This window comes from Lathamus discolor, chromosome 10 (genome assembly GCF_037157495.1).
Source record: "Lathamus discolor isolate bLatDis1 chromosome 10, bLatDis1.hap1, whole genome shotgun sequence".
In the NCBI taxonomy this organism is placed as follows: Eukaryota; Metazoa; Chordata; class Aves; order Psittaciformes; family Psittacidae; genus Lathamus; species Lathamus discolor.
The window spans coordinates 20,086,456-20,097,844 of record NC_088893.1 but is presented as its reverse complement, the minus strand read 5'-3'; the positions used below and the strand labels follow the sequence as shown (position 1 = coordinate 20,097,844).

General features: G+C 53.2%; 1 long non-coding RNA gene across 3 annotated transcripts in view; it reads right to left on the bottom strand.

Moving 5' to 3' along the window:
• Positions 1-11,100, bottom strand: part of LOC136019822 (uncharacterized) — a 32,138-nt gene extending 21,038 nt beyond the window's left edge. For 2 of the 3 annotated variants that reach the window (XR_010615073.1, XR_010615075.1), the window contains exons 1-2: positions 7,995-11,100; positions 3,779-3,929 (exon numbers count right to left, since the gene is read on the bottom strand). This is a non-coding gene — a long non-coding RNA (uncharacterized LOC136019822). Of the gene's footprint in view, positions 1-3,778; positions 3,930-4,755; positions 6,055-7,994 lie in introns of those variants that run through there. The other variant, XR_010615074.1, reaches the window with a different exon arrangement.
• Positions 11,101-11,389: the final 289 nt, after the last annotated feature.

The window sequence follows — 11,389 nt, the reverse complement described above, 5'->3', positions numbered from 1 at the left end:
TAATGGTTCATCAGCTCTGCTGCCAGCACAAACCACATGTACACTTTTAATCACCTGAACCATGAGGTGAAACTCACTCTCGGTCCTCAGGGAAGGGGTTCCAGGCCAATAGAGGGCAAGGAGTGGATGCACAGCTCCCCGCGACCCTTCATCTGACAAAAGCCACCCCATGGGGGGATCAACTTCATCCTTCCGTGTGCCCACATCCAACACCTGCAGGGACACGGTTCCCTCACCAGGCTGAACCTCTCCCATCTCTACCTCCTGTGCTGTCACCAGCTTGTAATTGCTTAACTGTGGTGGGTCAGAGTTGAGAAGTTTGACATTTAAACCAGGCAGTGGCCGGTAAGGAGTGAACATCTGCCAAAACCCCAACGAGCTGCAGGAGGAGAAACGTCAAGAGAAGGACCCAGCAACTACCAATGTCTCAGGCACCTGGGAAAGGCAACAGACAGTGTTCCAACAGCAAACACAAAGCTGGGCAACACAGCGCGATGTGGGTAGGCAGCAGCGTCAACACATTAAACACCGTGGCCGCTTTCCCTGTGAAAGGCTGGGCTGTCACTCAAGGAGGAAAGTGAATGACCAGGAGAGAGCCACGTTCCTAATTAAACAGGAAAGCTGGAAAGCGCAAGGCCAGATTTAGCCATGCAGCCTTCCAACACCTCATTAACCACAGGGCATTCCTCTCCTTAGACTGCTGCTGCTGCTCAGAAGTTACCACCGCAGGTACACATCCAATGCCCAGCGGGGGGGAAATGTCAACACTTTGTCTGAAAAATAATCCCCAAGGAAGCCGCAGTAATTGCTCCAGACAGATGGACACGCAAGGATCACATTGCCCAGGGAAACCACGCTCGCTTTGGAGAGCTCTGTCCTTAGGGTGAGAGGTGACGGAGGGGAAAAAAGGCTCCAGAGATTTAATGAATTCATTGCACTTAAAGATCTTTCCCATTAAGCGCAGCGAGCGCAAGTGTGCTGCGAGAGGGATTCTGGAATGGGTCGGAAGGAAAAGCAAGTGCTGCTGCACAGAGGGTGAGCTAGGGAGGCACGGCTGGGTGGGAAAAGGGCAGCAGTGTTCAGATGCTGGGTTAAATTTACAGCATTCCAGCCCAGCAGCAGCCAAATGGGGCTCGATCGCAGCCTTTTCCAGCTTCCACTTTGCGCTGTCTCCTGGTGGATCTTGCGAGCTTCCACATCCTAAAGGAGTGGAAGGAGGCAGCGCTGCAGGGAAGGTCCCGTGTGGTCCCACAACCCCTAATCCCGGTGCACACACAACATACAAAGCTCTGCAGAGATCTTAAGAGAATGCAACCTCGACAACGCGCCACCAGCCAGGCAGAGCACTGGGGTGCTGCGGGCTCTGAGTCCTGTCTGCTCCCTCCTCCTGTTTGGCTCCAGAGTCCTCTGCAGAGATTTAAAGCTCGACCGCCAGTTCCTGTTAGCTGTTTATCCTGCACCAGGAAGAAGGGCATGAAAAGTCACACAAACTATTGCACTGGGAGAGCTGAAGCTATTTGTTAAAAATATCACACTTTACATTAAATAAACTACTCTCTGACATGCTGCCATCCGTTAGGGAGGAATGTAAATCTGGGTCTAATGGCTCCCATATGTTCTTCATGGATGACGTGAAAATGCCCAGGAAAGGTGAAAGCTGGGTAGGGCTGGGCTGCAGTGCCGGGTTTAGCCAGGTTGGATGGGTCTTGGAACAACCTGCTGTAGCGGAAGGTGTCCCTGCCCATGGCAGGGGTTGGAAATGGAGGAGCTTTAAGGTCCCTTCCAACCCAAACCATTCCCTGATTCTGTGAAGGCGAGCAGCAAGGCTTTAGTTTTGGAGCAGGACCCACAGGAGCGGGCGGGGACGAGCTCATGGGGCGGTGGAGCAAGCACCGAAAGGTAAAGGAAATAGCGGGCACAGCACCCAGGACTGCTGCGAGCGGCCGCTCGGGATCTGCGCTTCCCCGCTGCAAACCCAGCCGCGGTCCCGTCCCCGCACCGCGGGTGCCCAGGAGATGGCGATGCGGAGGCGCCGCGGCCGCGCAGCGGAGCGGCAACATCTGGAGCAGCATCTGGCTGACAAATGGAGCGAGAGGCAGCTCGGAGGGGGCCGGGCAGTGGCGGGTCCCCCGCTGCCTCCCTGCCCCGCTTCCCCCGGGGTGCCGGGGCTGCTCCCACCCCGAGAAGCCCCCCTGCACCCCGCATGGGGCCAGGGCTGAGGGGGACCCCCGGGGCGAGGGGCAGGAAGGGTAGAGGGGGGTTACAGTGACAAGCAAGAACACTCATCCCACAAAGTGGCTTCTCCTTCCTCTTCCTCTAACCCAGAGGGCTGCTTCGCCCATGAGACATCGCTCAGCCGCAGCCTGAAAAGCCAAAACAACTGGAGCAAGGAAGCCTGAAATAATCTGTTATTAAGCTCTGGGAACTGATGGGAATCCAAGCAAAAGGAAAGTTGGGTTGCTGCTGTTTTCCTGTGGTTGGCATTTTGGAAAGGCTGACAGAGGACACACACATCTCGAGGCTATGGGACAACGCGGTGGTGGGTGGCCAGGCCGGGGCTGTGGGGTACCACGATGCCATGTAGCATTGTCCCCTCTGAGGCTCCAGCAAGGACCAAGGGAGGCCCCAGAGCCACAACCCAAGCCTTGCTCTTGGCAGTGCTCATCCCATGGCACTGCGTCCCATCCCCAGCACCCCCACTGCACCCCAGACCTCCCTTCACACTGTCCTCAGCCTTCCTTTAGTGCAGGTACCATGGATGGTGCCAAACCCCTTCACAGTGTGCCAGCTGAAATAAGCTCTTGGGACGCCACATCTATTCCCACATGTGCCTTGATTCTGTTTATAGAGCCAGTATCTGCAGCTCTCCTGAGCTATGGAGGGAGTCGGAGCAAACTTCTGCTCAGGCTAAAGGGACAGTGTAACCCAGCTCATTAAAGAGGAGTGATTTCCATGGTGAAGGAGAATGGGGGGATTTGGCAGACCTCCACCTCGAGGCATCACCACGGTTCGTGCAGGTCAGGCTGTCTCTAAGCACGTGCAGCAATTTGTTCCGGCTAGTGAGGGTGGCTTGTGGCAACTGCTAATCCCAGCCCTCGGGTCAAGCCCCTCAAGGGGAGGGAGAGGCCCCTGCTACAGCCCTCACTCCTGGAGACACTGAGCATCAGAAAGCTGCAGCTTAAACCTCAGTGTAATCCCCACACAAAGAGGTGGTCCCTGGTAATGGGTTTACCTGCTTAATTCTCTCCCCGGCAGTTCCTGGCTCTCAGGGTTTTCCCTTCCCCACTAATTCAGTGCTGCAGGAAACTCTGCTTCCCACATTAAGCAGATTGTCTGTTACAGCACAGACAAATGCATTTATCATGCTGAATTCCCGAGCCATTACACCGCAGCCTTTCCGGGATATGAATCCTCTGTCGCTCACATCCTCCCCTGCCCCATTTCCGGAGCTGGTCCACGGTGCATTTATCACCCAAGACACAGAGCACCTCCACTCCCCCTCCCTGGAAGAGCATCCTGGGTCCACCACAGCTGCTGGCAGCAGGTTCCTTCCTTGCTGCCCCTGCTCTGGACCCAGCTCACTGTAGGAGCCCAATTCCAGCAGTTCAGGAGCAGCAGGCTCAGGTGCCAGATCTGCTGCCATGCCCCAAACACACCCAGCCTCAGGAGCCACCACATGCCTCAGTTTCCCCACTGCGAAAAGGAGCTAAATACCTCTTGAGGTGACACCAGTGAGAAACCAGCACGGTGGCAGAGGGGACGAGCCCCAGTGCCCTACCTGTCACATGCACTCATTGCTCTGGGCTCTGGTGGTTTCAGAGCACCTGGGCTCCAGTCTTGAGGAACCATCATGGCCTGATCCTGCATCCCGGCCTGGCTCTGCTGGAGCTCATTTGTTCCTCTCTTCTGCCGCACACCTGAGCAGTCACCTGGGCACAGAGGAAATGACACTGTCATTGAGAAACACAGCGCTCCTCAATGCTGATTTCAACCCACCATGAGCATTACCCTCCCACACACCCTCCTTCTCCTCCCCTTCCCTCTGCACTCCAGTCATTCAGTCCTTTCCCCTTTTTCTGCTCTGCAATAGTCACTGTTGGCTTGCACAAATGCCCGATTCCCCTGGGCTGTAGCTGACAGCTTCCCTCACTTGGGGTATGGTTTTATTTAGCCATTACAGCTACATCCTGAATGTGGCCATAAAGCACATTTATCCTTTATGACTGAACTTGGTGCCAAATTAGTCTCAGTTTGCAGCTCGTGCTCTGTACGTGGCATTTACCATGGACTTTGCCACGACTGTGCTGACACTAAATGTAAGTGGGAAATGGAGGAGAAAGAGAACATCCGGAGGGAGGTCGATGGCACGGGCAGGGGATGAGCAGCAGCATCCCTATGGTGCCACCACCAGCCATGCTGCCAGGGTTACTGGGGCGGCTCGGTTATCCTGGCCAACGCCATGCCTGGAAGCGTTTCTCCAGAGAGATTAGGGATGTAACCTGGAGAACAACGTACCTGTTGGACAAGAGCCCGGGCCCAGACCCACAGCAGGAGCCAGGGAACACAGGTCAAGCCTTTCGAGTGACAACTGCAGTTGCCAGCTTGCTGCATGTATTGAAAACATGCCTCAAGCGCAGGGTAAATAAAGGAGGCAAATAATTTCCAGGCGCAGCCATGGAAAGCCAACAGCTCCAATAAATGAGGCTGCAAGGGCTTTGCTCTTCAGAGAATAAGGCCTCGAGCTCAGGTCCAAACCTTCCTCTCCAAGGACAGTTCCAGCTTTCCAAAGCAAAACCAATCGCAAGGCAAAGCCATCTGAATCCAATCGCTGCTCACTCAGGCAGATCCATCCTTGTCACCAGAGCACGGAAATTCAATATACGGGAAGAACTTGCAATAGAAAAAAGCGGTTCTGTTTATTTTCATAGCAGTGTGTTTGGCCTAAGCCCTTTGCTTTTGTAAAGCAAGTCAGTAACGCTGCTGCTGCTTTTTTACCTTCTTCTAATTACTTTTCTAAACCAAATGAAACCCAACAGGCAGGCTGCAGGGCACAATCGCAGTATCTTTGGTGAGAGGCAGGGTAGCCAAAGGCGTCATTCCAAAACAGGACTCTGCAGTCATGGATTCTAAATTAAAACACCATTTTGCCAACTTTCCTCAGAGTCCCCATAGCTTTTCCCCAACTTCTCCAAGGTAGAAAAAGAATATCCTACCTTTTGCTACCCAAACGAGCTTTCTAAGCAAGAGTTAGAGAGGGGCATCCAGCTGTGCCCTTATTACATCTGACCGTATCAACACTCTGAACAGAGGGAAGATGGGTACAGGCAACTCAGGCTTCCCCATCCAGGTTTTCCCATATGCCAGGCATAATCTAGCAAGAGCCAGAAGAGGAATTTATGGGCAGGAGCTTCTGCAGTGTGCTTTTTTGCAGAGAACATACAAGTAAATGGCAGAGATAGAAACGCATTAATGGGCATGGCTCACAAGCCCCAGCTGAGCAAGGCTGGGAGCTGTCAAGTGGGGAGCAAACAGGCTGCAGTTCTGCCTCCCAGTTAAGGAGCTGAGAAATATTCCCCAAATAGGGAATGCGGGGGGACATCAGGTGTGATGGTGCTCAGGTGAAGAGGGAGGGATGGAGGGAAGGGTGCATCACCCGGCCAAGCACAGCAGTGCAGTGGGCATAGCAGGACCCGGAAGGAAGCAGGCAGGAAGCCTGCTCACTTGGGTTTGGGGCATCTCTGCTCCCAGGCTCCTTTCTTGATGGTTTCCTCCCATTCTGAAATCTTGTTATGCGAAAAAGGACAGTGACAAAGGAAGGGAAAAGCAACACAACCACCTCTGAAACATTGCAGATGCCTTTCTGTCCAAAGGAAATGGCCTGTGCACGGACACTGCTTCAGCATCAGCTCCGGGCAATGCCGTGCAGGGAAACATCACCTTCCACTCACGTCTGCATCTCTGGGCTGGGAAACTCCAGCTCAGTCACCACTTCAGGATTTAACTTTGTGTGTTCCATGCAGTTTATACTGCGTTAAGCCCATCTAGACAGCAGCGATTTCCTTGTGCTTAACAGCCCTCCTGTCCCTCCCCGACATCCGCCACACACCACTAAGCCCAGCCGATTAACACGGTCTCCACCAAAGAGCAGAGCAAAGTCCCCACAGCTCTTAAACACCCTCCACTGCTCCAGCCTGCACAGGCAATGAGTCCTGTAGGCTCTGGGGCTGGGTTTCTGTAACGTACTTTCTTCTTAATGCTTGTGAAACAAGTTAACTTTGTACACATGCATCGGATACCCGCATGCACACCACAACTCCATGGATCATCCTGCTCCCCCAGCCAGGGGCTGCTCCATCCCATTACTCCTAATCCTTCCAAGCCTTCTCTTCCTTCCACGCTAAACTGCGCGGTTTAACCCTCGCTCCTCTTTAGTAAAAGGCCGTTTCTGGTTGCACCTCCTGGCTCATCTCCCCACTGCCCAGGGGTCCGGTGTCTGGTGCTGCCCACATCTCCCTGCTCACCTCCCCCTGCAGCCAACCCTGAAATTACACCCCACAGAAGAGTTACAAACAAGCCTGGAGAGATGCTCCTGCCCCCCTTTGGTGCCTGAACATCATCCAAAAGCAATTGGGCAGCACACAATAACTTTGTCAGCAGCCGTGATGTCCTGCACGGACGAACGATGTGACGGCAGCGGCACCCTCCACCCCTGTCCTCTCCAGGGTTTTCACCCAAGTCCATTTCCATTCACAAGCTCAAATTCCATTTTCTTTCCCCAAACTGCCAGCGGGCTCCCTCTGCCCCACAGGTCCTGCCCCTGGCACCATCCTCACATCGTTCTCATCACACCCAGGGTGCAGGTACCCAGAGCAGCCCAGCTCCAGCTTGACAGCAAGAAAACCCAGCTCTCCTGCAGTGTTTTCCAGGGACAGGAGGGGTCCAGCAGCCTGCACAAGTGTTGCTCAGATTTAATTAAGCCTGTTTAGAAACTCTTGCTGTCTCACTGGTGCCATTTCCACATGTCCAGCAGCCCCAGGCAAAGCTGGCATTTATCGATGGGGCCAACACAAACTGACTCCGGGACGCAACCCCTTTAACTCTGCAAAGTCTGCAAATAAGCAAGTGTCAAAAGGAAGAAGAAAAGAAGAAAGAGAAGGACCCGGAGGAAGGAATCTGCACGGGGAACAACTCCATCTGGGCTTGGCATCGGCGCGTGCTCACCACATCACTGCTGAAAGGGACGATGGGTTCTGGCCAGCGACAAAGCTGCTGGCTGCGGCCCCGCAGGGATCAGGCCAGCTCAAACGAAGGCTGCAGCAGTTCCCTGATGAACCGGGGGCCACGGAGCTCGCTGCCAGGATTCCTCAAAACTAACGGAGGTGGGAGCTTCCCTGCCCCAGCACTGCCGGCCACAGGGAGCTGCAACCAGCATCACCGCTGCTTTCTGCCCCGGGAAGCCATCGCTTCCTGCCCGAGCTTTATTTAGCCCATGGGTTTATTTTCTATATGGGTTTTCCCGAAATAGGGCAGCGTGTGACTTTCTAGGTATCCCTGTCCGGCTGGGTTAAACCCGACTTATGTGGGAGGACACAGGAGACTGAGTCAGCCATTGCTGCTATTACCATGCTCCAGGCTCTGCCAGCTCTGCAGAGGCTTTGTGGGCTTTGGGGCTTTTTGGTTGGTTGTTGGCTTTTTTCCCCTTTCTTTCCTTATTTTTCCAACTGAACTGGTGCTTTTCACACTTGCTATCATGAGGCCTTTCAAAGGTGAGAGAAACTGCTCTGCCCAGATCTGCTTTTCAACATGATAGAATCGCTCAGGGTGCCCTGGGTGACCGCTGAGCTGTGCCAATGAAGCAGTGGCAGCACAATCTGTTCTGCAGGGTGCAACTACACTCACCGTCACCCTAATTCCACTCACCAGGACCTTGATTCTGTACACTCTGGGACAAAGCATTTACACACCCAGTCCTGAAGAGGCATTTTTCTACTCACCAGCTGGTTTTGCCTGTAGAACACGTCAGAGGAATCATGAGCCAGTATTTAACATCCTTGGAGAAAAGCCCATCCATGGCCCACCACAGAGCTTCAGGATGCTCCAGCATTGTGAACTAGGGATATTTTTCTCCCCCTGTCACAGGGAGAAATAAGGACAAAACACAAGCACTGAAACACCTGCACAGTGCAGAGGTCCTGATGCCCAAGTTAAGGCCAGTGAGCTCTGTTTTCCCCCCAGAATTAAGTCCTGGGTCCAAGCTAAGCACTGGTTGTTTCACATGAGAAGCTCCTTTGCTCGTGGCCTCATGGAAGGTCCGTGCCTCCAAAGCACCCTTACTTTTCCATAAGGATCCTGTGATTTTGCCTGCCATCGTTCTACCTCCTGGGGGAGCACAGCCTGTGCAGTGACCACAGCTTCCTCAGTGCCAGGGCACACTGCCTGGGACACTGCCTGTCCCACTGCTTGCTCCGGCCACCCTGCCCGTCTCCAGGCCACCAAGTGATACCAGGAGATGACAGTGGGATGCTGCGTTGAGTCACCATCACCACCATGACCATCCCCCAGCTCAAGGATCAAGAATGAGAATTAAAAGGGGAAAAAAACCTCTTTGAAATCCTCTTTAAGGAAACACAGAGCTGCTCTCACGAGCTTCGGCAACCACAAGCACAAATCTGGGTTTGGCCGGGCTCGGTGTTTTGCTTGGGTTCCTCCGCATCACATATGAAGCCTATTTTAAGATGATGCGCTTGAGCAGTCCAGTGTGTCGCCAGGGCTGACGTGCACTCCACAGGCACCCAGGAGCCACTGCTGTCCCCATGGCTACCGGCTCCCCAGAGCAGTGAGGGGCAGAGATGGCCTGAAGCACAAAGTCCCTTGTTCCTTGGGCTCCCACCGCCATGGGTAAGCTTTGGCACGAGCTGGTTCAATACCCTTGGGAAAGGAAAAGTGAGGAGAGGTAAAAGTGTGTCCTTTCCAGCAGGAAAAAAGGAGGAAAAAGGAACAAAAGAAAACAGAAAAGTGTAATTCTATAGCTTTGTTTAATTCCAGTGAACAGCACAGTATTCAGTCAGGAGACTGGAGGAAGACGTAGATCACAGTGGGAAAAACGCCATGTTTCTGAGCACTAGTCCAGTTCCTTTCTGTCCCTGCACTGAGCAGCAGCCACTCTGCATCCCTCACACAGAGCAAAGACATTCAAAGAAGCCAAAACTGCCACAGGGAGATAAAGAGCTGCAGTTTTGACCTGGTCCATGTTTGAAACAGGGCTCAGCACCCAGTGAGCTGCGGGTCTAAACCTCTCTGAGGCTCGAGGAAGGGGAGGATTGTCCAGCTGGATGCTGGCTCCGCTCCAGTTAGCAATACAAATAACAAAAATCAAATAAAAGAAAGCCAAGTCATTCTCTCTTGTTGGTTGTCTGCCTCTGAATCAAGGATCTGCATCTTCAGCAGGCATAAAAGCACGAAGAGGAAGGGAAATGGGGGCTCCCAGTGATGTCTGGGCAGCCAGAAGAACACTGAGAGACATCCTGAATTTCAAAGAGGAAAAGCAAAAAGGGGAAAAGAAAACTAAAGAAACAGGATGCCCTGTTTGTGCATGGAGCCTGTTCACCACCCAGCCCCACTAACAGCTTAGGGTAAAAGCAAGGAGGAGCACCATGAACTGATGCGCTGGGGCTCTCTCCCCAACACCGATGCTATGAGCTCTGTCCTTCCCCACGAAGGTACCCAGCTGCTGCTTTGCATGGCAAGGAGGCCGCAGAGGAGGACAGCAAACACAAATTGCCAAATGGAAAGGCAAAGGAGGGGCAGCAGCAAACGCTGTGCAAGGCCAAAGAGCCAGGAATCCCAGAGCTTCTGCTGGCACTGTTTGTCCAGCAGAAACATGGGGTTTATGCAATGCTTCCTGAGCAATCCCACAGCCATTGTGCAGCCCTGCAGGCAGGATTCCTGCCAGATCACAGCCCTCGGCTCACACGTGAGTACCACAAAAGCAGAAGAAGAGGCTGGAGGAGCTATTGTCTCGCAGAGCAGTTCTTGTTTCCGCTTGGAGAAGCTCTGGGGGTTATTTGCAGCCTCCACAGCAAGGAGCGGCCGGCACGGCGCAGGCAGCGCAGGAGGACAGCAGCAGCTGCCAAGCAGTGATGCTGTACACTTCCAGATGCTGTTATCCCTGTTTCCCTGAGCACTTCACAGGAGATAGCAGGGTGTCATCAGCACTCCCCTACTTACATGGGAGCTGAGGCACGGTTTAGGGTGAAATATTCTGCTCTTTCTCAAGACTCCATATGCTGGAGGCTTGTTTGGGAAGGGGGTACAGGCTGAATGATCTCCTTCAGCTGTGCTCTCTGCTGTCTGCACAGCAGGGAAAGCAGACTGCTGGGGATTCCCGGCAGGATGCACGGAGGCTGGAGCTGTGGAAAGGCGGATCGCAGCCCTACCTTTGCGCAGAATCCCTCCCCCTAAAACAATCCCATTCAGAATTGCACAGGGAGGGTAAAAGGAAGGAGGAGAGCATGGGGAAGCATTCATTTGTTACCAGATTCTGCAGATGTTTAAGGTTACTTTTGAAAAGGCTTTTACATCTTGCAGAAACACCTATAACAAAGCCTGATGCACAGCAAAATAAAATCCCTGCTGATGCCTGCAGTATGGGTACGTAAGAAAATACCCATTGAAATCCCTGCTGCCGCATTAATGATGGCTGCATTAAGGATAAGTAAGAAAATACCCGTTTCTTTGATTTCTTATTTCTGAGCAGTAAAACCTTTCAGGAACAACCTAGCGAGCCACAATCTAACACTGTGCATCTGCACATGGGCTTTCTCGTGAATGCAGTCACCTACGCTTAGTCCCTGCCGACTTCGGCTATCCTTACACAGAGCAAAGGATATAATTATGCCATCTTACACACACCTCCCCAGACTCCTGCCTGCAGATACCACTGCTTCTGGTGCTCATTTGTACCACCAAGAACAATTAGCAATACATGGGCAAGGAAAATCACACTTCTGAGGGACCTGAAATGATCTCACACAAGCAAAAACCACACTTCCAGGTGAAAAGCATCTCAAGGGCAAACTGCTAAGAACCTTCCCCATCTCTGCTCTGGACTGTGCATCCAGGGGACGTCTGTATTTGCACATCACAAGTTCTCTAACACCCCTTCATGGATGGGATGTTAGAGCTGGGGTACCTCTAACCCAGCTCTCCCTCAGAACCACTCACTCGCACTCAGCAGGACTGGACATGTTCTCAGCTGTACTGAGCCCATCACTTCTTTTAACCCACAGCTGAGCAAGGCTGGCAGAGGTCCCTGGATGCTTGTCCTTGCCCCTGGACCAGCAGCCTGGCAGCGCCCTGGGGCAAGGGGACAGAAGCCCAGCTCAGGGCT